The sequence below is a fragment of the Cervus canadensis genome, chromosome 2 (genome assembly GCF_019320065.1).
Source record: "Cervus canadensis isolate Bull #8, Minnesota chromosome 2, ASM1932006v1, whole genome shotgun sequence".
Classification (NCBI taxonomy): Eukaryota; Metazoa; Chordata; class Mammalia; order Artiodactyla; family Cervidae; genus Cervus; species Cervus canadensis.
Genome location: NC_057387.1, coordinates 76,041,398 through 76,066,850, shown reverse-complemented (window position 1 = coordinate 76,066,850; position 25,453 = coordinate 76,041,398). Strand labels below are relative to the sequence as shown.

At 42.8% G+C, this 25,453-nt stretch overlaps 1 protein-coding gene and 1 pseudogene across 1 annotated transcript in view; both read right to left on the bottom strand.

Moving 5' to 3' along the window:
* JAK1 (Janus kinase 1) overlaps nt 1–25,453 on the bottom strand; it is a 244,595-nt gene that overhangs the window by 209,122 nt on the left and 10,020 nt on the right. Inside the window, exon 2 of the mRNA XM_043461071.1 lies at nt 4,648–4,798. The gene's annotated coding sequence lies outside the window, so the exon portion shown is untranslated. The remainder of the gene's footprint in view (nt 1–4,647; nt 4,799–25,453) is intronic.
* The window catches only part of LOC122429052, a 27,257-nt pseudogene continuing 1,937 nt past the window's right edge, over nt 134–25,453 (bottom strand).

The following is a 25,453-nucleotide window of genomic DNA, read 5'->3' as shown; positions in this document are numbered from 1 at the left end:
CTTTTGTCTCCTCGTAGATTTATTCTAGGCATTTTATTCTTTTTGCTACAGTGGTGAATGAGATTGTTTCTTTAATTTCTCTTTCTTACTTTTCATTGTTAGTGTATAGGAATGTAAGGGATTTCTGTGTATTGATTTTGTATTCTACAACTTTACTAAATTAATTGATTAGCTCCAGTAATTTTCTGATAGTATCTTTAAGGCTTTTCATGTATAGTATCATGTCAGCTATAAATAGAGCTCTATTACTTCTTTTCCAATCTGGATTCCTCTTACTTCTTAAAAAAAATTTGTATGTACTTAATGCCTCTGAATTTGGTGCATTTAAAATGTAAGATTGGTACATTTAAAGTGTAAAATGGTAAATTTTATGTGATGTATATTTTTCCACAAAACAAATTTTTAAAAAAACAACTAAGAGCTAACACATATTGAGAACTTAGGACCTTTCTTAAATCCTTGACAAGAATTATTTTATTTCATTCTCACAATAATATCATGAAGTAAGTGGCAGAGCTAGCCACATTTTACAGAAAAGCAAAGAGAGACACAGAAAAGCTAAGTAACACACATCTACACGGCTAGTAAGTGGTAGAGCTCTATTTAAATCTGGACAGCCTCCAGAACTCTGCCACCACTACCAAGCCTTTTTTCCTCCACCAATTAGAGGAGAGCTCGGGTCACAAAGTCTGAGGCCCGTGGCTTAGCAGACTCTTGCTTGGGAATCTGACATAAGAGATACTGAAATTCTGATCAGATAGTGGTTGGCTCTGGACTCTTTTGATAAAAACCTGAGGTCTCTGGCTCCAAGGCATGTCAAAGGCTCACATGAACCAGTTATAAGGGAACAGGAAACCAGGAGTAGGCAAAAAGAATGACAATCTAAAGAAAACAAGAGCCCAGGGAGGGGAGATGGGGTGTGCTGGACACCCCTTTCCAGTTCCTGTGTGTGTCTTGTGCTTCGTATCTTTGTGATTGCTCTGTATGCTTATCAACACACCTCTTTTATTTAGGCTGCTCCAATGAGTTGTATAATTTGCAATCTAATGAGCTCTAATTATTCTAATAGAGTATTTCAAGAGGGAAGAGAAGCTGCATATGCAAAAAAATCTATAGCATAGCTCTTTATAATAATTAAACATTGCAAAAACAAAGCCACCCAATAACTAGGAAATAATAAATTATACTATGTCCATTCAGTGAAATATTATATAATCATGAAAATGCATAAACAGAAAAACTGCATCTAAGCAGAATAATCACAATAGGGAAAATATGTGAGGATGAGATGGTTAGATAGCATCACCGACTCAATGGACATGAACCTGAGCAAACTCTGAGATAGTGAAGACAGGGAAGCCTGGCATTTTGCAGTCCATGGGGTTGCAAAGAGTCAGATACAACTTTGGCAACTGAATAACAACAACAAAATATGTGAAAAGCTGTGAATGCAGGAAAGAATGGTATGTGTGTGTGAGTGTGTATATGTGTTCTATATTGTTCAAAAATTGCATTGAATTTTTTAGAAAAGCTTGAGGGCTCTTAAAAATCTACTTTCTTAAAATATTTAATAGAGGACTTCCCTGGTGATAGAGTGAATAAAATCCACCTGCCAATGCAGGGGATACAGGCTCGACCCCTGGTCTGGGAGATTCCACATGCCATAGAGCAACATGCCACAGAACTAGACCTGTGTGCTGCAACTATTGAGCCTGTGCTCTAGAGCCCTTGAGCTGCAGCTACTGAGGCCCGTGTGCGTAGGGCCTGTGCTTCACAACAGGAGAAGCCACTGCAATGAGAAGTTCAGGCACCACAACTAGAGGAGTTCCCACTTGCCACAGCTAGAGAAAGCCTGTGGGCAGCAATGAAGATACAGCACAACCAAAAATACAAAATAAATAATTTTAAAATCTGATGGCTTCACTGGTGGCTCAAATGGTAAAGACTCTGCCTGCAATGCAGGAGACCCAGGTTCTATCCCTGGGTCAGAAGTTCCCCTGGAGAAGGAAATGGCTACCCACTCCACTATTCTTGCCTGGAGAATTCCATGGACAGAGGAGCTTGGTAGGCTACAGTCCATGGGGTGGCTAAGAGTAGGACACGACTGAGCAACTATCACACACCAGGTATCAGAAGTAGAAATAATTTTAGGCATTTAGCACAACTCTCCATTTCTTCAGAATCCGAGCGCCTTTAGTGGTGAGGAGTCGTCTGCTCTCCAGCTCCGTGGTTGCTCACCTTCTGCCTGAACACGTCTGGGGACAGAGGTGCCAGTTTCTCCTCTCTGGTTGGCTTATCACAGAGTCCCCTTTAGGTTATGTCTGCAGTCTCTCCCCCTTAGTGCTAGCTGTCTCTGTTGGGGTCAAACCTGCCGCTTCTTTTTCACCCTCTGGCCTGTCTACTGCCACTGCAGTAGACAGTTCCTCTCAGAGCACAACCAGCTCTCAACGCAGACTCTGCGCCCTCTCCTTTCACTGGCAAACACTTGGACTTCACCTTGGAGCGCTGTGGACCACACAAGTTTCTCTCCAGGTAGAAAACTGTTGTCCCAGGAGAAAAAGCACACACACATGAACAAAAAACTGGAGAGAAAAGAGCCCTGGAGGAAAGTGAAGGCCAACTACAAACAGAAAAACCCAGCCAACGGGTCGTGGGAAAATAGCCAAAGTGGAGACCTACTTCCAGTTCCCCAGTGACCTTCTTCCCTTGATTTCTAGAACATGTGATGATATACCCAAAGCTGTGTCATATCTCATCATATCAGAGGCCCATGGAGTTAAAATAAATGGGAAAAAAAACCTTTCAAGCTAGTCCGAAAAAATAGGTCATTTGAACATATTGACTAACCCCCCCATTTAAATCTCCTAGGCGGAGTGTCTCTGTGAAGACTGCTGGTAAGATTCTGCCTAATAGAGGTATAACCCTATCGCTTCTCGGCCTTTTGGCTATGATCAAGTGTAGAGGTATAACCCTTTGTTCCAGCCAACATAGAGTCAGTATGTTTTTGATAGAAAAAATTAACTTTTAAATACTTCAAAGACAAAGAGAAAGGGGAAACAGGAGCAGCTCTAGAAAATATAAGAGATTCAAAAACCTTGGGGGAGAGACGGATTGGGGTTAGAAGATGCAAACCATTATATGTAAGATGAGGGCTTCCCAGGTGGCTCAGTGGTAAAGAATCTGCCTGCCAATGCAGGAGATGCAGATTCAATCCCTGGGTCGGGAAGATCCTCTGGAGGAGGAAATGACAAGCCACTCCAGTATTCCTGCCTGGGAAAATTCCATGGACAGAGGAGTCTGGTGGGCTACAGTCTATGAGGTCACAAAGAGCCGGACACAACTGAGCAGACAGACATATATATAACTGGATTGCTTTCTGTACAGCAGAAATTAATACAACACTGTAAATCAACTATACTTCAATTTTTAAAAAGAGATTCAAAAGGCTTAAACAAATGAGACAGACAAAAAGAAGCAAAAAAAAAAAAACAGGACAACGTACCTAAACACTTGGTCTGATAAGACCCTCACTCATGAACACATTATACACAAGTGCACCCATCCATGCACACAAATCTCTGCTCTCTTTGGAATGTCCATGTAAATGTAAATTAAGTTTATGTAAAAGTGAAGACCTCCCTGGGATCTAAATAAACCTCAGGAAGCAGACTATGTTTCTTATTTTAGCCAAAGTTACTCCTGTATGTGCCTGAGCCCTCCATGAACAGTGGTAATAAGAGGGTATTCAGAAGTTGGAAAGTAAGAAGAAAGTGATCTACACACAATAAGGAAATGCCTGTCACTCTCATATCTTTCTCTGAGACCAGGTGGCTGAGGATCCTCCCGGCCTTCAAGGATATGGTTTAAAGAAAGACTTAATTCAAGAACTGCAATCCTCACTCACAAGAATCAGATAAAAGCTACTTGCAGGTTGTTATAGGACTCTGAATCATTACTTATTTGAATTCCAGGTGCTCTGATGAAAGGTCATTTTAAAAGCATGCCTACATCAACTTTTAAGAGGTTTCTGTCTGGGCATCCTCGGTCATCCTGGTATTTCAATCCTGGGTTTAACAGGCCGATGGGGACTGAAAGCTTTACCAACCACTACAGTCAGGCACAGCCACGCACATGAAGCCATTCATCAAGGCCACCTTCTCTTCAGATATCCCACTTTCAGGATCACAGAATTTACCATACTAAATGTTAAGGCCAGCAACAGCCCATTTCCCTTCCCCAAAGAGGGGCATGCAAGAACTCACAGAAACAGTCTGGACACACAGGCCCTGCTCATCTGGGAAAATAATTATAGTCACTGTCTTTGGCTCCAGTTCCCACCCTTGGAACATGCATGATAATCTAACTCCTAAATCGAACTAGATTCTGCTCCAGTTTAGCTGGCCAAGTCTTCATCCCTTCCAAGCTGCCTCAGTGCAACTGGTGCAGCCCCCTGTATGGAGCGCTAAGTACAGCTGTGGCTCAGGAGGAAGGAGAACACCACAGGAGGAAAGGAGGGAGGGAGGGCAGCAGCAGAAACTAGACAACATCAGAAACACATTTTAGAACGGTGGGCTCTGGGGGGAGAGGGGAAATAAATTAACAAAATGTCCCAGTAATTTCATGGCAGAGCTAGAAGAGAGCACTTACTTACAGCTATCCCAGGACGCTCCAACAGAAAGCATTCCCTGGATGCACAGGCGTTCACACTCTGACAGAGCCTCAGGTGGCAGGTCTGGCTCGAACATGTGGTCACAACGTCACAGCATGAGAAGAACACAACAGAATGCCCAAGAGGCATCTAGGCGGCAGAGAGAAAAACAAAAGGCTGAACTCCCCTCCACAGAACCCCTTAAAAGACAAAGTGTATCTATTACAAAGTCACATTTTCCATTTTTTTACTTTATAAAGTCAGCAATGCTGGAGGGTAGGAATGAGTGCAAAAGTGTTGGAGCGTGAGGGTCAGGGATGTCCCCTCAGTGAGCAGAGGAGGGAAGGACTGGCTAGAGAACTCCCACCCATTTTAAACACACACCTGTCCAGTTTGGGGCTGTGGTTGCCAGGTCACTTGCAGTCTTATTCTACATTGGAATAATGTCTTTCCGAAACCACACAGAGACTGCAGGGGCCCACAGAGCTCCTCCACAACCATGAACTATTTCCCTAGCAAAGCCAGGATGAGATTCTGCCAGCAACAGGATGCCAAACCCTTCCGTAACAAAATACTTCACTTGCCACCATTTTTATCTGCATCATCCTCCCCAGACAGGACTAATTCCTTCTTTGAAAAAGTTACTGTGGCCTGTCAGATTCCAGGGAGTTACCATGCTGCTGTAAAATCTCCAGGACTGCTCTGAACAGGCAAAGGCATCAACCTGATTGATACTCTGTTCAGAGCCTTGTGAGTGGGTGGGATGGCCCAGGATCCTCCTGGTTTACCAGAAAGTGGAGCTGGGCCGCCAGGGATGTTCTCAGATCCAGGACAACAGCCTTCCTCTTGCTGAAGCTCTGACTTTTGCCCCGTTCTGATGTTTCCTCCTCATCATGTTTCCATGTGCTGCTTTCTTCTTTCTGATCGTGATCCCCACTGTCATCATCTTCCAAAGCCTTGAACTTGTTCACTTTCTTGTAGCTGTTGTTACCATGGCCTCACAGAGTGAGTCCCTCACTTTGACATGGGAGTGATACTCAAGGTCACATCATGGGTGTGTGAACTGTGTAGCAGGGCCCTGTGCTCATTCAATGTTCTATTGTTGTCATCTTGAAATTCCTAGTAATTTTCTTAGTAAGGGAGTCCACTCTTGTAACCAGTCCTGAAAATATTTCAAAGAGCTTCATGTGAAACCTCTCCAGTCATCTGGCCATTCTCTCTTAATTTTGTTATTTTTGGCTGTGCTGGGTCTTCCCTGCTATGTGAGGGTTTTCTGTAGTTGCAGTGCGCGGGGGCTACTCTTCTTGCAGGGTGCGGGCTCCTCACTGCAGTGGCTTCTCCCATTGCAGAGCACAGGCTCGAGGCATGCGGGTTCAGTAGTTGTGGCACACGGGCTTAGGTGCCCCTGCAGTAGGTGCAGTCTTCCCAGACCAGGGACTGAACCCACGTTCCCTGCATTAGCATAGTGGATTTTTAACCACTGGACCACCAGAGAAGTCTGGGCGTTCTTTTAAGAGAACTCGATTTGGGGTCTTTCAGCCATCCTGGTTGTTCTTCTCAGGCTTTTGTCCCCAGAACACACCATAGACCCTGAAAGTGAAAGTCCCTTAGCTGTGTCTGACTCTTTGTGACCCCATGGACTGTAGACCACTGTGACCCTCCAGGGTCCTCTGTCCATGGAATTCTCCAGGCAAGAATACTGGAGTGGGTTGCCATTCTCTTCTCCAGAGGATCGTCCCAACCCAGGGATCGAACTAAGGTCTCCTGCATCGCAGGCAGATTCTTTACCATCTGAGCCACCAGGGAAGACCGACCACAGACTCTGCATATAACTCAGTCAGTGAGGAATATAGGGATACCTCAAAGACCGTTGTTATAAACAAGATCGTATGTCTATTTGCAGTAATAGCAGTTACTGTTTACTATGTGACTGGCATTATATTAAGGACATTACATGTGTTATGTAACCCTCATACCAACTTTCTAGTTAAGAGACAGATTTATCCCTAGTTTGCAGACAAGAAAGCTGTGGCTTAGAGAGGTGACATAACTTGCCAAAGACCATACAGTTATAGGAGGCAGAGAACTCAAGCCCAGGTCTGACAGACCCTTCTGTAGCAACTCTACTAGGGCTTCTCCCGAGTTATTGGAGACACTCATTACTTGGGAGGCGAGAGGCAGCACACATGTAGCTAGTAACTAATTCTGATCATATTTTGATCTATGGTGATTCAGCTGGGAACATCTCTTTGGATGCTGGCCAAGCTATTCCCACATGGCCATTTCCTTTTCCAAGTTCATGGTTTTCATTAGGTTCTTTCCACTAAGCTTAGCCTCTATATCAGTTTCCAACTGCTGCTGTAACAAATTATCACAAATTCAGTGGGCTTAAAACAATACAAATATATTGAATTGGCCAAAAAAGTTATTTCTGGTTATTTTTATTTTTTCATAAGATGGTAAGTTATCCTAGAGCTCTGGAGGTCAGAAGCCTTCAGGGCCTCTAGGGCTAAGATGAAGGTGTTGGCAGAGATGCGTTCATTCTGGGGCCTCAAGGGGAGACTCCTTCCTCGCTTCTCCCATCTTCGGGGGGCTGCCTGAGTTCCTTGGCTTGTGGCCATGCTACTCCAGTCCCTGCTTCTGTTGTCCTGTCTTCTGCTCTGATTGTGACTGTTCTGCCTCCCTCTTATAAGAGTCCTGTGATTACACTGGTCACCTGGATAATCCACAATAATCTCCTGACTTTTAAGTCAGCAGGTGAGTAACCTTAACCCCATTTGCAACTTTCAATTCTCTTTTGCCATGTAACATAACATATTCACAGTTTCCAGAAATCCAGACATGGACATTTTTGAGGGTCCATCAGTATGTCTACCACAGACTCTCAACACACACACACACACACCGACCCAGTTCCTCCTGTGAACTGGATTGCAAGGTCTTCCTCTTCCTTTGAATCCTGCCCACCTTCCTAGGCATTCTGGTTCTTCTATGTTCAGTCAATAAACATTTACCAAGCACCTATTATAGACAAGGCATTTTGCTGGGGGCAGGGGAAATTAAGAAAAAAAGATATTTTTTTCTGCCTGAAAGGTGCTCACATTTTAGAGAAGATGACTGAAAAATCATGAAACAAAATGTGGCAATTACAGGGATAAAAAAGAAGCATAGGTGTGAAGGGGCACTCAGGACTTGGGGTCTGGGGTGGGGAGGGATATGCAAAGATATATCTTATGACTCCTATTCTTATCAAGATTCACAAAATGAAAAAACAGTAGGTAGGATTCATCACGAAAAAAGAGGATATGTAATCTGGTCTCAGGCATCATGTCAGTGCCCAGTGATTCCAGGCAGGGCTGGGTTGTCCAGAAGCCGTGAAGCACAGGAGCACACAAATCTCCCTCTGTGTTCCTGAAGGCCTCGCTTCAGCCTGGGGTCAGTGGCGGCCAGCAGGAATTACTCACTACCAAGGTAAAAAGGACCTCTTCCCAGTGGAACAAGCTTCTTACAGTCTTCAAGTGGGATGGGCTTGTCCCAGGGTGGGTGATGCTCTCATTTCCTCAGGCTCTGCCTGATCTAAGCAAAGGTCTTATTTTGAAAGTTGAAATGGGGAAGAAAAAAAAGTTAAATATACAGAGATGTAGTTTAGCTCCCCTCTGCATCTCAAATGTGGAGTCAAAAAGAGCAAGAACGTGTAAGCTTTCAAGGATTTATGTTAGTTTAGATACCCAGGATCCTGGATGTGCCTGGACTGACCTTTGTTCTTACTTAATGGCCACTTTGTAACTGTTATCATAAGAAACTGGAAGTTATCATGGGAGACCGTAATTCCTGCCCACAGACATTTCACAGGAACCAGCTGGCTTTGTTTCCAGCTCTATACTGAACTCTGCTGTCCCCTTTCAGAAACACAAACAAGTGTGGTGTGTGTTTTCATTTTCCTGTTTAACCTGCATAGTCATGGCAAACCAGGGTCTCTAATTTTTTCACAAAATAACATACACACAGGGAAATTTCCTTGCTAGTGGCACATAGCCAAAATGCTATTTAGATGAAACTGAATTCATGTAAACTCAAGAGATTTTGTGAAATCGCTAGTATTTGTACCAGGCTTCACAGTTGGCCAGAGGTGTTCTTGGCCATTGAATTTTGCTCCTTATAAACCCTGTGAAACCCTGTCCCCGATGGGGGCCCGTTAAGCCTAAGGACCTTTCAAATCCAGAGTCCCTTCTGAGCAGATTACTAAACAGGGTCTTTGTATGTCTTACTCTGTTGAATAAAATACATTTGCCCATCATCTACAAAGGACTAAACTAGGGATCAGCTGTACCCTCTGCTGAGTCCCACACCTGAGAATGTAGCCATGGACCTCACCCTAAATGCCTCCAATGATGAGGGCATCACCTACTTTGCTTGTTTCTGACGGGTGGCAGACAGAGACATTGACAGATTCCCCTAGGATGTCCACAAGAGGGCCTTGAGAAAACACTTTCAAGGGGTTTGGTGTGGGCCCATTTCAGGTTCTTTATATTGGAAATGGCCAACCAGCCATTTAGATCTTCTGAATCACATGAATGACAGGGGGTCACACAGAAAAGGTGGTCCTTCTGCACAAGACCTGCTCTTTATCCCCATCATGGAAGGACTGAGTCACCCTGGGCTAAAAAAGAGGCTGTCTTACATTTTTATAATTAGCCTACATTAATGAGGGGAATATGGATGCACCTCCTCTTTGAAACTTTAAAAAGTCAAACTAAAATAAAGCTACAATTATTACACTCACTCTAACAGTGAGGACATGGAGCCTCAGAAAGATCAAGCCATCCACAAGGTCTCCTGGCTAGGAAGTGGCACACTACTGTAACTTTAGCTACAGATTTTAATTAAACACAGACACACAATCTAAGTGAATTTTCAAAAAATTAATTAAACTTAAGTTTGAAAAATTCTTAATGTATGGACTTTAGGTGATAAATAAAAACAAAAATCTGTATCATGATTTGGATGAATCACCAGGGGATTATACTGTGTAGAAAAAAGCCAATTCCAAAAAGTTACATACAATACGAATCTAATCATAGAGGGTATCCAAAATGACAACATTTTAGAAGGGAAGCTAGGTTAGAGATAGGACAGGGTGTGGGCTGGCGGTCAGCAGGCTTTGACTCTGAGCTGGGTGGTGTGGAGACCTGTCTCTGCCCACTGGTCAAGGGCAGAGTGAGCTTCAGGGCAGATGATCTTCACTGAGCCAACCCACAAAAAAGCTCTGGGTTTCAGGGCAATTTCTGTACACCCTAAAGACACCAAGTGAGGCTGTAAGTTTTTCAAATGGTGAGTATGACATTAAGATTAATATACAGGTACCTGCTTGAGGAAAAAGAACATTTGTGGCAGCTTAGGGCTGCAGACTCAACTGGATTCCCAAGTGACAGCAAAGACTGATGATCACCTGCAAAGCATCACATCTGTTCTGTGGGAAGTCGCCCAAGACGGCTTGGGAAGTGAAGCCTGAGAAAAAGCAGTCCCTGCTTGGTCTAGTCAAGTCTGGTCTGAGCTGATGACTGTTCACAGTTAATGGGTCAATGGCAAGGGCAGAGATGGACAAGACAGAGCGAGAGAGTAGTGAAAAGAGAAGGAGCAACAGAGTGCAAGGGCAAGGTTTGCAGCTTGATCAGACAGTGTTCGGCCTCTCCCCGAGAGACTGTGAAGCTCTGAGCCAGGCTCCGAGTCTCTCTGAATTTCTGATTCTTATTTGTAAAACAGAACAATGAGCCCCTACCCAGCCAGGGTAATGGGTTACCAGGTTAATGGGAAGAACAAGTGGAATAATGTAAGTAAAAAGTATTTTATGAACACTTAGATTCTCTGCAAAGGCAAAGATCAGTAATGCGATCTGGCAAGATTCTTACTAGGGGCCCCTAAATTTCTGGACCTATGATTTGGCAAGTAAATGAATTCAATCCGAAGGCTGCTGGCTCCATGGGCCTGAAGTGAGCATCACTAAGTGATCAGGTCTTGACAGCAGTGGCTGCACTAACTATGGATTTCTGTATGCGGTAACACCATTGGAAGAGGAAGCATGACAGGCCACATCTAAGCTGAACTCTAATAACTTCAGCTGGCTCCTCACTTTGCTGCTAGGGCTGATCCTTGGCGGAAAGACAGGATCAGCCTATGTCTTGGCTGATGACTTAGATTTCAGCCTTTAATAATGAGTGAAAGCTCATCTGATTTGTAAGGTTTTTCCCCTCAATTCCCACTTAAGTAATCTGGTAAGTCAGTAAGTGTCGAAATGCTGAACAGGTGAGGGGAGATCATCAGAGAGGATGGGCAGTCTAGTGAGAGACCCTCTGGGAGGGAGGCAGTTAGGGTTCACCTGAAAATCTTCTCCGAGAAGTGGCAGAGTGTGGCAGATAGCATGTTGGCTCTGAGCTCAGGGAGCTGTATGAATAACCAAGCTTTATCCTGAGTCTCAGTTTCCTCCCCAGTCAAATGGTAACAACAAGCTCTTCCCTGGTGGTCCAAAGGTTAAGAATCGCTTTGCAATGCAAAGGTGCGGATTCAATCTCTTCTGAGGGACCTAAGATCCCACATGTCAGAGAAACTAAGCCCAAGCATGCCACAACTGCATGCTGCAAGACACAATGCAGTTAAATTAAAAAATAAGTATTTAAAAAAAAAAATAGTAATAACAACAGTGCTGTCCTCACAGAATTGTCCTAAGGACTATAGGCTAAAAGAAATAAACAGATCTGGAACAGCTGGCAGAGAGTAGTAACGCAATAATTTAGATCCTTTCCTTCTTCAAAAGACAGGAAGAAGATACCACAAGCCCTTTAAAATATCTTCCTGTGCATGTTTTTCAGAGAGAAAGAAACTAGGAACCTTGGCTACCTAAGCCTACTCTCTTTGTAGCTCCTGGAAATGCATCTTATCAAGTTTGGGATTTGTTTCGGACAAACAGATTCCTATTCATGCTCTGCTAATTAATGGAGCTAATGTGATCACAAGCTATGTGAGCCTAAGGATGTTAATCTCCCCTAATCTCTGTCAAGCGCAACACAGGGTTTCATAATACCTATGACTATGGTTGTTTTGAAAGTTAAATAGGAAGTATCTGCAAAGTGACTAGCACCATGTCTTCTTGTTGCTGTTCAGTCAGTAAGTTGTGTCCGGCTCTTCTGCGACCCCATGGACTATATAACTCACCAGGCTTCTCTGTCTGTGGGATTTTCCAGGTAAGAATATTAGAGTGGCCTGTCATTTCCTTCTCCGTGGGATCTTCCTGACCCAGGGATGGAACCCGAGTCTCCTTGATGGCAGGCGGATTCTCCACCACTGAGCCCTGCTGCTGCTGCCGCTGCTGCTAAGTCAGTTCGGTCATGTCCGACTCTGTGTGACCCCATAGATGGCAGCCCAGCAGGCTCCCCTGTCCCTGGGATTTTCCAGGCAAGTGTACTGGAGTGGGTTACCATTGCTTTCTCTACTGAGCCACTAGGGAAGCCCAGAACAGTGTCTTATGCACAGTCAAATGCAATGAATAGTTGTTCTTATTATAACTGTCTTAGGTGTGGCAGAAGTATCAGAGAAATGGAGAAGAGTGTCCACAGACATCACAATTACTTTTTTTTTTTTTTTTTTTACTTTTCATAATCACCAATAAAATTCTTAGTCCCATCTGTGTGATACTTTCTTCCCACTTGAGTTCAACAATAGTTCATACTCAAAGACTTCAGGGGTTTGAATGAGTCAACTGGGTGGTACAGCTGCCAAAAAGCAACAGCCGTCATCCCAACACCACACCTAGAGCATGGGAGGACACGAACCAGTTGGATCTGAACAAAGCTAGATAGCATGCCAAAGGGAGCAAGCACAATTGGGAAATGACTGGAAGGATGCTCTGAAGAAGCTCTGAGGAACTGGGACAAGAGAAACCTAAGGAGTACAAATAAACTACGTTCTGAATGGCTGATATGTGAAACGATGATTTCATTTATTCTGTCATTCCCTGGAAAGCAGAATGAAGACCAATGGGGAGAAGTTACCTGGAGGTTCATTTCAGCTCAGTACAAAGAATTTGCTGCCAATGCAGCCATCCGATGACAGTACACCTGTCCATCAGTGGAACAGGTTGTCCTGTGAAGGAGGACAACCTCCTTCTGTCCTCCACTCTGTTATAAAACTAGGGGGCACAATAGTGTAGAAGAAAAAGATGTCTTATTTACTGTAATAGTAGCTACAGTTACTACTGCAGATGAGAGGCCTAATATATGTATTTACCAAATACACACAGCTTATCTACTCTAAAGAGGGTACTGGAAGGGCCAATCCAACCTCCTCTTCTGTGTGTTACAATTTTCATCCCATCAATGTAGCAGAGATAGGAAGCTACTACCACTAACATTTAAAAACTGATTTTGAAGTAAAAAGGAATAACTGCTTCCAATTTAAGCACATCATTTAATATCACAAACCCCTGTTTGTGATGACAGTGATATTTACCTATAGGGACTGTTCATTCAACAAATATTTGAGCACTATATACTATATATATAGTATGTAATAGGCCTGGTTCTACTTGCTGGGGACTTCTATCATTGAGCTAAAGAGACACATCACCCTCATGGAGATTACATTCTAGTGGGGGAGAAGTAGCAATAAATACAGTTAAGAAAGTTGAAGTACGCTAGTGAACAGACTATGTAAAAGCACATATGAAAATAAACCAGGAATTCCCTGGTGGTCCAGTGGTCAGGACTCCATGCTTCCACTGGGGCCTGGGTTTGATCTCTGGTTGGGGTATTAAGATCCTGCAAACCTTGCAGCCCACAAAAATGTTATTTAAAAAAAAATGTTAATCAACTATGCACCAATATAAAATAGAGATTTTAAAAAACATTTTTTATTTTAAAGTTTAAAAAACAGAAAAGAAAGCAGACAGGGATAGGGAGAAGGAGGTGGTTTCTGTGAAAGGATTAAGTAAGAGAATGAGGGTAAAAATTACTGCATGGACAGGTGATGTAGAAAGTCTTTAATCAATGTTAGCTTATTATACATGGCTTCTGAATTCTCTGGACTTATTACACATGCATCATTCCACTCCTGAGTTATTGAATAGGTAATGTGTATTCAAAATCAAAACCAAAAGGTCCCAATAGTGTTTACAGGTAGAAGAAAGGAATCAATGAAAATATTATGACTTTGGGGTTCTAGCACTGCCTCACTTGTACAAGGAAGCTGATAGGAATCTGCAGGAAATATAAGGATGCAGAAGCTGAGGCTTGAACAAGTTGCCTCAGGTAAGTGACCACATTTTTCTAAGCCTTAGTTCCCCTACCCACCCCACCCCCACTCCATTTGACCAGGGCTGTTGGAACAGTTAGCATGTAAACACTAACTGAATACATATGTAAAACATAATACGTATGTAAAATACTGGGCACACAGCAGGTACAGTTAGCTTACATTATTACCACTGTCCAAACTCATTTGAATTTTCAGAGATTTTCAATGTGTTCCCAATGAAAAAAACAAAGCATGTTCCTCAGGAGGGAACATTCCACAATCATGTGTTGCGAAGAGTTGGACGAAGGTCACTTGTTATGAGAATAAACCAGGAAAACATAAGGAAGTGTTCAACTGATGAAATGCTCAGTACAGGGCTCAGCCTCGCTAACTCCTTGGCTGCAGCCTTCAGGATTCCAGAAGATGCAAACAAAGACACACTGATTCACTCAAAACAGTTCTTCGTACAAATCTGAGGATATAGCCAAAAAGCAGTCCAGCAGGATTTATGAAGTGTGCTCCCTCCACAGAGCCTGCAAGTTGAGGAGATCCACAAGCTCCCTTTAATCAGCCCTGTTTTCCCAGAGACCTCTGCAGCACCGTCCTTCTGCTGTTACCACTCTGATGGAGAGTCTTGGGAAATAAGAATTTAATTTGTTCTGTGCTGAACTTTTTCTCATGGGGCAATTTTTACAAGGAACGAGCTCTCTCTGCTTTCCCAGAGGGGGAAAGCATACCCATCAGTCCCACTTCCTCAAGTTCTGAAATAAATGAAAGCTTTGGGGTATTTATTGATATCAGGGCCTTTTCTGCTAGTCACCCCAAGACAAGGGCAGCTGTTTCTAGAATCTGAGTCCCTCGTTAACTGTAGATAGCACAGTAACCTCCCTCTCTGCTGTTAGGGGGCTCGTGTCCAGCAATCTGCCCCTTCCAGAGGTAACTATGACCACCCGTCACTTCAAAAGGACTACAGATGCCTCAAGGGACAAAGGTTGTTGGCTCTGCTGGGTCTAAGTCAGTGCTTCTCAGACTATCCATGGTGGAGAACCACATTTGACCTTATTTCTAATCCATCATGGACCAATACTTCCATAAAATACAAACTAAACAGACATTTCTCCAAAGAAGACATACAGATGGCTAACAAACACATGAAAAGATGCTCAACATCACTCATTATCAGAGAAATGCAAATCAAAACCACAACGAGGTACCATTACACGCCAGTCAGGATGGCTGCTATCCAAAAGTCTACAAGCAATAAATGCTGGAGAGGGTGTGGAGAAAAGGGAACCCTCTTACACTGTTGGTGGGAATGCAAACTAGTACAGCCACTATGGAGAACAGTGTGGAGATTCCTTAAAAAACTGGAAATAGAACTGCCATATGACCCAGCAATCCCACTCCTGGGCATACACACTGAGGAAACTAGATCTGAAAGAGACACATGCACCCCAATGTTCATTGCAGCACTGTTTATAATAGCCAGGACATGGAAGCAACCTAGATGTCCATCAGCAGACGAATGGATAAGGAAGCTGTGGTACATATACACCATGAAATATTACTCAGCCATTAGAAAGAATTCATTTGAATCAGTTCTAATGAGATGGATGAAACTGGAGCCCATTATACAGAGTGAAGTAAGCCAGAAAGATAAAGACCAATACAGTATACTAACACATATATATGGAATTTAGAAAGATGGTAACGATAACCCAATATGCAAAACAGAAAAAGAGACACAGATGTACAGAACAGACTTTGGGACTCTGTGGGAGAAGGCGAGGGTGGGATGTTCTGAGAGAATAGCATTGAAACAAGTATACTATCAGGGTGAAACAGACCACCAGCCCAGGTTGGATGCATGAGACAAGTGCTCAGGGCTGGTACACTAGGAAGACCTAGAGGGATGGGATGGGGAGGGAGGCGGGAGGGGGGATCGGGATGGGGAATACATGTAAATCCACGGCTGATTCATGTCAATGTGTGGCAAAAACCACTACAATATTGTAAAGTAATTAGCCTCCAACTAATAAAAATAAATGAAAAAAAAAATTACAATGAAAATGAATTGCTAGAAAATTGTTTATTAAAGACATAAAATGCAAGCCAATGCTTTTATTACTAGAGTTATCAGACCTAAAGTTACTCTGTCAAATTGCTATAAAAATTTTAAATGTTAACTCACAATTTCTTTTTTTTTTTTCTCTCTCACAATTTCTGTATCTGGTCTAGTCACTGTTCAACCATGAACATTTAACTTGAAGCAAAACACAATACCAACCAACCCCTTTTCCCTATGAAATAAGATGATGTATTTAGCACAGTGGTTGGCACACAGTAATTGCTCACTGAATATTAGCTATTACTGTTGCTATCCTCTCTAGGTTGGTGAGAAGAAGGGGAAACATCAACCAAGAGACTAAGCTACACATCTGAGTTCCTCGTCTTTTCCTACTCACTCTGGACATGTGTCTTAAACCACTCTGGGCTTTAGTTTCCAAAATTTGCAATACATAGTGAGATGATCTAGAATCTAACACCTTGACCAACAATTTATGAACTGAACTGAAACCCAGGTAGAAAAAAAATTGGGGTCCCAGTACACACTCATAAAGGCTTCCCAGGTGGCTCAGTGGTAAAGAATCTGCCTGCCAATGCAGGAGACTCAGGCTCGATCCCTGGTCTGAGAAGATCCCACAGAGAAGGAAACAGCAACTCACTCCAATATCCTTGCCTGGAAACTCCATAGATAGAGGAGCCTGGTGGGCTACTGTCCATGGGGTCGCAAAGAGTCAGACATGACAACACCCCCTCACACTCACAAACAAACTGAAGCAGGCAACTGCAAGGTTTCATGAAGTAATATTACTTTACCACAAGCTATGCACTGTTATTTTCTATTTTGTTTTATATTTATTGATTTTTTAAAAATTTTAAAGAATTTTTAAAGATTATTTTAAAAGTCTTGAATTTGTTACATTGCTTGTTATGTGCTTTTTGGCCTCTGGAGACATGTGGAATCTTAGCTCTCTGACCAGGGATCAAACTTGTATCCACAGCACTGAAAGGCCAAGTATTAACCACTGAACAACTACGGAAGTCTCTTGTTTTATTTTTTAAATGCTGGTCAACACACATTTAATTGATTTCAAACCCACACTGTGAAAAATGGTGGAGCAAATGAGCTCCTGGGTGCCTATCCTCGACAGTACACTGATGGGGCTAACAACTAGGAAGTAGGTCTCTGTCAGTCTATGACTTGGTCTCTAGGTAGGATGGGTATGATTAAAGGCAGGTGCATCTGCAAGTTTTTATTTTTGTTTTTTAAGCCAGCTGGTTCTGCACTGAGATATTCTTAGTCAGTCTATCATGCACAAAGAAGAACGGTCCAAGATGTGGACTCATACCACTGGGTAATTTCTTAACATACTGGTAACAGTGTTAACTTCCATCTATCCTCATGCACAGCGCCTTCAGGCAAATGTGCTAGGAGGTGGGTTACCAGGAAATGTCCTTACTGGATTCTGCTTTTTGGAGAAGAGAGTGGGTGCCAACAGGCTGTTGGAAGTGTTAGGACTGAACTAATATTTCCAACTCCTTCAACACAGTAGAAGGGGCAGTGAGGAGGTTTATTAGGGAAAGAAATATCAACATGCAAACTTCTATCTAAAGGGGTACTTTATAGCCCTTTCATTCTTTTAATGAATAATTTTAACTGTTTGACTTTCAAATCAGTGAATAAAACATGAAACTTTAATGTCCAGTATCTTCCACTTTTGTGCTCTGAAAACCTCCCCCTTCCTCGTGAGTAGTAAGGGCCTCAAATTAACCTCTTACCAAGTTGAGCCACCAAGCATTTCATTTTGATGATGATTTTAATTCCAAATTCAGTACAAAGCTCTGAATTTTCTTCAGCTAAGGGGAGGCCTAAAGCTCCAGTGTGTGGGGTGGAGGAGTCAGGTGGTCTCTCCCTCATCCCCCTACCTTCCCAGGCCCCTGCCTCACCTCTTCTTGAGCTTCCTTTCTTGGTTGGTTCCTTTCATGACTACTGACAGTGAACCTGAGAGCAGATTCTGCTCAAATGACATCTTTCCAATAAGCTCTGCATCAAATGGGGCTCAGAAGTTTCAAAAATGGTTCCCAAACGGACCACCCCACCTTGGTGGCCAGAGGCTTATCCTTTGGGATACCATCCACAGCCTGGCTCACTCCTGGGATCCACTCATAGGATGTGGGGGCGGAGGGCACTAGCCAGAAGACTTAAGTCCCAAGCTGCCTTTCTTTTGGTCGCACTGGATTTTCATTGCAGTGTGAGGGCCTTCTCTAGTTGCACCATGCAGGCTTCTCCAGTTATGGTGCTCAGGGTCAGTTGCCCCACAGATGTGGGATCCTAGTTCCCTGACAAGGGACTGAAACCCACATCCCTTGCATTGAAAGGCAGATTCTTAACCACTGGATCACCAGAGAAGTCTTCCAAGGCACAACAGACTCACGTGCCTTGACCATGGAGTCCAAGAAATTCACATCCCTGTCCCACCCAGTTTGCATCTCTCCTTTCCTCCTCCTCTCCCCACTCCTCTTAGCTTTGCAGAGTCTGGGTGTGGGGAGCTCTTTCTGGCACAGCCCGTGGCTCACCAACCTTCAGACAAAAGATGAGCTCCAAGGGCAACTCTGCTCTCTGAATGACATTCTCTCCCACTCTTGGTCCTCTTTTTACAGGGATGGGTGTGAGCGATCAGGGCCATCTGAAAGCTGCTTCTGCCGAATGGCACCTTTTGAAAAAGTTTTACAGAAAAACGCTTGTCACAGAGCTGCAGTTCTCTGTTCACAGAAAAGTGGGGATTTTAAACACCTTTTTAGCTGTGGACTCTTCTCACTCACTCTTAGAAAACAGGAAGGACTCCACTTGGCAAATCATACGATGTTAGGTTTCTACTGAGTCACATGGCAGGTTCTGGGCCAGGCACTGTGAACACAGCAATAGATACAGCTATAGTCCCTCCCCTCAAGGAACTCACAATCTAATGACATGTTACACACACACACACATACCCCACACGTGCATTTATATAGTTCAGCTGTAACAAGTACATTGAAAGAAACACACAATGCCATGGGACTGGACACAGATGGGACCGTCAGGAAAGGGTTCTCTGAGGAATTAACAGAGACCCATCATCTCATGGGAAATAGATGGGGAGACAGTGGAAACAGTGTCAGACTTTATTTTTTGGGGCTCCAAAATCACTGCAGATGGTGACTGCAGCCATGAAATTAAAAGACGCTTACTCCTTGGAAGGAAAGTTATGATCAACCTAGACAGCATATTAAAAAGCAGAGACATTACTTTGCCAACAAAGATCCGTCTGGTCAAGGCTATGGTTTTTCCAGTAGTCATGTAAGGATGTGAGAGTTGGACTATGAAGAAAGCTGAGCGCCGAAAAATTGATGCTTTTGAACTGTGGTGTTGGAGAAGACTCTTGAGGGCCCCTTGGACTGCAAGGAGAGCCAACCAGTCCATCCTGAAGGAGATAAGTCCTGGGTGTTCACTGGAAGGATTGATGCTGAAGCTGAAACTCCAGTACTTTGGCCACCTCATGCGAAGAGTTGACTCACTGGAAAAGACCCTGATGCTGGGAGGGATTGGGGGCAGGAGGAGAAGGGGACGACAGAGGATGAGGTGGCTGAATGGCATCACCAACTCAATGGGCATGGGTTTGGGTAAACTCCAGGAGTTTGTGATGGACAGGGAGGCCTGGCGTGCTGCGATTCATGGGGTCGCAAAGAGTCGGACATGACTGAGCGACTGAACTGAACTGAACTGAACTAAAGGACAAAGATAACCAGGTGAAGTGAATGGTAAGGGTGCTTCAGGCAGAAGGAAATGTACCAGAGGTGAAAAGAAGCTTGATTCTCTGGACAGAGGAAGGGCCAGTCAACTGGGTACAAGACACGGGACCAGAGAGGTGGGTGGAAACCAATTTATATATAAGGAATTCAAGCTGAGAATGTTCCAGGCACACACTCTCATACTTGGCATTCCCTTCCAATAGGAATCTTCAGTAACAGAGCATGCTAAGGCCAACAGTCTTGATTTCAACAGCATTGAGGAAGCCACTGAAGGAATTTAAAACATCATGTCATGATCAAGTTTTCATTTTAAAGAGGCAATTATAGGTACACAGCCAAGAAGGTAACAGAGGCAGACATAGTGGATGGGGGAAGGTGCTGTGACATATGCTGGCTTCCTTTTCAAAGGCTCATTTACTAATCTACAGTCGAGCAAAGCAGGTAGGATTAAAATCTATTAACTTAGTTTCTCAGTTTTTTTGTTCTAGATTCATACCCCTACTCTACCACTTACTAGCTTTGTGTACTGAAGATCTTCTGTGAGCTTCCTCAGGTTCTTCAAATATGAAACGTGGAGAACTCTTTTACTTTGAAGATTTGAATTTGGATGAAACTGGAGCCTTGGTATATGCACATTCAACACATACTGACTCATCTCAAGCAAATAATCCTGACAACTTTAAAAAAAGGAAGTCCTCATCTAGCCTATTAGACCTAATTACTTACACAAAGTTCTAGATATATAAACCATGCAAGACTGCTTAACATGCATTTACTAAAATGTGGCAAATTTTATAGTATTAATTTTACAGGAACCAGTGAATGATAAAAAATGGGGAAGATTTATGTCTAGACATAATTCTATACATTATGTAGTAGACATTTTAATTAGATGCCCATGATGCCCTCCCCATATAAAGGGTGTTTATATTCCCAATGACATAACTTCCCAGAAATCTAGTCTATCAATCTAACTTTGAGAATGTCTGCCTTCCCAGAGGCTCTAAACCTCTGTACTAAAAACACTGCAGGAGCTGGAAAGCTGTCAGCAATGCACCCCCGCATCTCAGTCTGTGCCGCTGACAGACCCTGAGGGCAGACCACTGGTGGTTACGGCATCCCTTTCTGTGGAACGCTGGGGCTGGGGGCTTCCCTGATAGCCCAGTTGGTGAAGAATCTGCCTGCAATGCAGGAGACCCTGGTTCAATTCCTGGGTCAGGAAGATCCACTGGAGAAGGGATAGGCTACCCACTCCAGTATTCCTGGGCTTCCCTTGTGGCTCAACTGGTAAAAGAATCTGCCTGTAATGCGGGAGATGGGTTTGATCCCTGGGTTGGGAAGATCCCCTGGAGAAGTGAAAGGCTACCCACTCCAGTATTCTGACCTGGAGAATTCCACGGACTATACAGTCGATGGGGTTGCAAAGAGTCGGACACGACTGAGTGACTTTCACTTTCTTTTCTGTGGAACCCAGTTGCGGCCTCTAAAGTCTTCCCAGCAAAGTGTTCCAGGCGGTAGCACCACTGACCCTAAGATATTCCTGGTCCAAAGATACTCAAAGTGGGGGGAAAAAGCAAGCAATGGGAATCTAAGTAATATGTCTGGAATTTCATTTACAAACAGACTGGTAGAAAATGAAAATGAATTTCTCACCACATTGGAACTGTCCTCTATAGCCTCCCACTTTTCAGCATCACTATCCATCTCCTCATAATCTCATGAAAAATAAAAATACAGTAATAGTCCAAACGCATAAAACAAGGTGTCATCAGCTTACTTTACTCCATTTCAATTATGTGAATTGTTTAAACATATATTACATTAGGGGCATTCATTACAATACAAACCCCCTTCAACCAATTTAAGTATAAGGAACTCCAGTGGAGAATGTTCCAGGTACACACTCTCGTACTTGGCGTTTTCTCCCAACAGAAATCTTCACACCATGTTTTGAATATGGAAGAAGAAAACAAAGTGGTTTTTGATGTCTCTATTACTCTTGTTCATGCTGAATGAAAAACCTGTGTAGTAAAAGACTCTTAACAGGTAATGGTGAAAATCAACCCTTTGGTGAGGATTAACTGTAAATATGAATGCAGTGTTATAAGGAAGCAATTTTTAGGGGGAAAAAAACTCTGCATTAAGTATAACACAAGAATCTTGCTGCCTCAATAAACGATTTGGAAGAAGTCAGTTTAATAATAGTACGGACAAATGTGTGGCACCTTTATAGTTGGTTGGTTATTCAGAGAAGCTCAGAATGTAATATATGAGGCACAGCAAAATATCTGAAATTGGCATGGCAGAGGTAAGAGCTAACTTTCTGCTCCAACTTTGGATGATATAATCACGGGCTGGGATCTACATGGGATCTGGTGGAGGCCATTCTTACCATCAAAATCGGATTTCCAGAGCATGAATCCAAGTGAGAGCTTTCTGAGAATGTGGATACAGTCCACAAATGATGCCTTTTACTGAGGGCTAATAACACATGCAATCACTTAAGAGTAGGGTTTTACTGTCTACTTTTAGTCTCTTATGATTTTACTTCTCTTATTTTCAAATTTAAACACATAGTTACAGATAGGAAAAATCTTTCATGATGGAAAGCAAGCTATAGAATGCTCCTTTTAATCAGGGTAGGAAGGGCTGAGTGAGAAATCCAGTTAGGATGTTTATTAAAACTCTATTTTAAAATATTAACTATATTCTTTTCAGACACTACTTCTACATTTTGAGAATAAGAAATAATAATGCCTAAATGTTGCTTTGGTCATCAAAAGTAATCATGTACACACACACACACACAAAATGCATACAATACAAACTATAAACACACACATAAAATTTCATCTTTACCATGACTCCAAAGCAGCAGACAACTGAGGCAACTGGAGTGTGGGAAGGTCCAGTGAGTGTCACTGCTGGGTGTATACCTTGAGGAAACCAGAGGTTTTTGTTTTTATTTTACAACATTGTATTGGTTTTGCCATACATTGACTTGAATCCGCCATGGGTGTACATGTGTTCCCCATCCTGACCCCCTCTCCCACCTCCCTCCCCATCCCATCCCTCTGGGTCATCCCAGGTGCACCAGCCCTGCGTATCCTGTCTCATGCATCAAACCTGGACTGGCAATTCGTGTCACATATGATAATTTACATGTTTCAATGCCATTCTCCCATATCATCCCGCCCGCACCCTCTCCCACAGAGTCCAAAAGACTGTTCAATACATCTGTGTCTCTTTTGCTGTCTCACATACAGGGTTATCGTTACCATCTTTCTAAATTCCATATATATGCGTTAGTATACTGTACTGGTGTTTTTCTTTCTGGCTTACTTCACTCTGTATAATAGGCTCCAGTTTCATCCACCTCATTAGAACTGATTCAAATGCATTCTTTTTAATGGCTGAGTAATATTCCATTGTGTGTATGTGCCACAGCTTTCTTATCAATTCGTCTGCCGATGGACATCTAGGTTGCTTCCATGTCCTGGCAATTGTAAACAGTGCTGCGATGAACACTGGGGTGCACGTGTCTCTTTCAATTCTGGAGGAAACCAGACTTTAGAGAGACCCATGTACCCCAGTGTTCACTGCAGCACTACTTACAATAGCCAGGACATGGAAGCAACCTGGACGTCCGCTGGCAGATGAGTGGATAGGTTGTGGTACATACACACAATGCAACATTACTCAAGTTATAAAAAGGAACGCATCTGAGTCAGTTCTACTGCGGTAGATGAACCTGAAGCCTATTGTACAGAGTGAAGTAGGTCAGAAGAGAAAGATAAATACTGTCTATTAATGTATATATATGGAATTTAGAAAGACGGTACTGATGACCCTACAGGCAGGGCAATAAAGGAGAGACAGATGTAGAGAACAGACTTTTGGACTTAGGGGGAGAAGGCAAGGGTGGGATGAGAGAATAGCACTGAAACATGTACATTAACATATGTAAAATACATGACTAGTCCAAGTTCAATGCATGAAGCAGGGTACCCAAAGCTGGTGGTCTGGGACAACCCAGAGGGATAGAGTGGGGAGGAAACTGGAAGGGGTTAACGATGGCGGGGAGGTGACACATGTATACCTATGACCAATTCATGTTGATGTATGGCAAAAACCATCACAATATTATAATTATCCTACTGTAATTAATTTTTTAAAAGTGATCTGGAAGTAGACAGAGACAATGGGTGTATGAATTTATGAATATACTAAAAACCACTTCACTATACACTTTAAAATGGTGGATTTTATGGCATATGAATTTTATTTCAATAAATATATTTTAAAAGTAAAAAAGAGAAAAAAGAAAAGGTCTGGTGAGTTGCCCAATTTCACCAGAAAAGACATAAAAGCCAGCAAGGGATGCACCCTCATCTGCCTGCTTGCTGAGGCCTTTTTCCCACTCTGCTTTTAGCACTCTGTTATTACACTTCCTTTTCTATTTTACAAAATTTTAAAGCTATGCTATGTCAGAAACTCTGGAAATATGTCTAACAGTCTATAGATTAGAGAACTTTAAATGCATAGACATGGGAATTACATTTTAATTGCTTATTTGAAACAGCAATTATCTTCACACTGAAGACTGTCTAAAGAAAGCAATCAACTCAGTCCTGTCATTGGCTGCAACAGTGGTATTACCTTTTTTTTTTTTGTGGTGGTAAAACAGATATAAAATTTACCATTTTAGCCATTTTTAAGTGTACAGTTCTGTAGTATTAAGTGCATTCACATTGTGCAACCACCACCATTCATCTCAGGATTTCATTTTCCCCAATAACTCCGTTAAACATAAATTTCCCATTTGCCCCTTCCTCCAGCCCTAGGCAACCATCATTTCTCTGGCTTTATGAATCTGACTGCTCTTGGAATCTCACATAAGAAGAGTCATACCCTATTTGTCCTTTTGGGTCTGGCTCATTTCATGTAGCTACCATCAAGATTCACCCATGTTTTAAGTGTCAGAACCTCCTTCTTAATAACACTGAATAATATTCTGTTGTACATACATACATTTTACTTATCCATATGTTCGTCAACAAACACTTGGGTTGCTTCTACCTTTTGGCTATTGAGAATGATGCTGCTGTGAACACAGGCGCAAAAACATCTGATTCCGTCCACTTGGGTGCATAACCGGAAGCAGAAATGCTGCATCACTTGGTATTTCTATGCGTAATTCCAGTGTTCCCATTCTCACACACCTAAACTGAGGAATACAATGAAAACACCAACCAAACACACTTTGTATGCGTTTTAAATAAAGCAGCAGAAAAACACCATCAGATTTCTCTTGTATCACTTCTCACCTAATCTGTTGGGAACACCCTACATCTATGAACTGCCCCTAAATGGCAAGGACTTCTCGGGTAGGCCCTCTGTAGTTCACATCTCAGGCTAAGCTCAGGCTTTCCTGTTGACAGGAAATAGGACCCAGTAAGGTTCAGTCTGTAGAAATGCAGGATTCCAAACTACACCCAACACTCAGCTCTGTAGCAGCCCACGGGTGTGGAGCCTGGGGTCAAGGTCCGCTAAGTATAAAATCTGAATTTTTCTAAAACCAGTAATGGGAAAACAGGAAGATCAAGGAAGGTGGTGAAATCCCCACTAAGGCCAATGATTGCACAACACATCACTCCCTGAAGC